Source organism: Arachis ipaensis, chromosome B04, assembly GCF_000816755.2.
Source record: "Arachis ipaensis cultivar K30076 chromosome B04, Araip1.1, whole genome shotgun sequence".
In the NCBI taxonomy this organism is placed as follows: domain Eukaryota; kingdom Viridiplantae; phylum Streptophyta; class Magnoliopsida; order Fabales; family Fabaceae; genus Arachis; species Arachis ipaensis.
The window spans coordinates 423,740-425,083 of record NC_029788.2 but is presented as its reverse complement, the minus strand read 5'-3'; positions in this window follow the sequence as shown (position 1 = coordinate 425,083).

The following is a 1,344-nucleotide window of genomic DNA, read 5'->3' as shown; positions in this document are numbered from 1 at the left end:
TATGTATTTATTTAATTATTCAATCACGTTAATTTTACATGTCATGTATAACATTCTAATTTATATTGGAGATTGATTTAAGTAGAAGAACAAATTAAAAAAAATCATATTTCTACTGTTATGTATGTATCAAATTGTCAACTTTTATGATTAATGAATATGATTTAAGAAATAATTGAAATTTTGATAAATTAATAATGTAAAATATTTTACAAAATTATTATTTAAATTTTTTTGTATAATTATTTGTTAAGTAATTAGTTAACAAATAATTATTTTTAGGTAATTAGTTAACAAATAATCAAATATGAGACCACCTTTTATTCCTCACTTCTTCGAAATGCAAATCATGATCGTTTAAATTAAAGAAGGATAGGTAGCCTTCGTGGCAGTGTACACTTAATTTCCTATAAACTACTTCGTTGACTGTTGCTTTTGAGTTTTGACCGCTTAATTCCCTTACTTTTTTACTTGTTATAATTCTAACACAAGTAATTGTGTCACTTTTTAACTTAATGTGGGAGGAGGAATGATGTAGAATGCAAATATGAAGTGTAGAAGTGTTTTATGCAATTAAATTGTTCGATTTTTGGGTACACAAATTGGAGGGTTTGATTACCTTAATTTTTTTTATAAAGAAATTGGATGATCTAATTTTTTTATCTTTAATTCAAAAAAAATTATTCTCACATCCATGTCTAACACCCACATTTTCCACAATAATACACAACACACATACTTATCATGTCCCAAAAAATGAGTCTAATTGTGTATGTATGACAAATATAATATTATATTGTATTATATTTGGGAAAAAAAGTTTTGTAGCATTGGGTACTTATAAAAGAAATGGTAATTAATACTACAGAAATTGGATAATTGCATAAATAAAGATGAAGATTTTACCATCACATGCTAAATTAAATTAAGTTAAGCCCTTTATGACTTTTTGTTAATTTATTTGTAATGACACGCATTGACTTTTAGTGAGGAAACACCTCCCCATCCTTCCGCCAAAATCCGGTTCGGTGATTTGACCAAATTGTCCTCATTCCGCGCACTCGTTGATTTGCAGGAATCGTAGTTTGTTACGCACCGCGGTTTTCAATTCTATTCTAATTCGCCCACACTCAACACAACATTTAAGTCCAAATTATTTGGATCATATCAACTCATAACTCATTTTTTTTTCTATGCTATGGCATAGTTTTAGTTCCTCGGGGCTTATCCAATAACATTGAGATTTTTTTTAATAAAAATTTAATTTATTTACACGTTAGAATTAAAATATGTTAAAAAAACTAAATTTTATATATTATCTACAAAAACTTCTTTAATTATTAA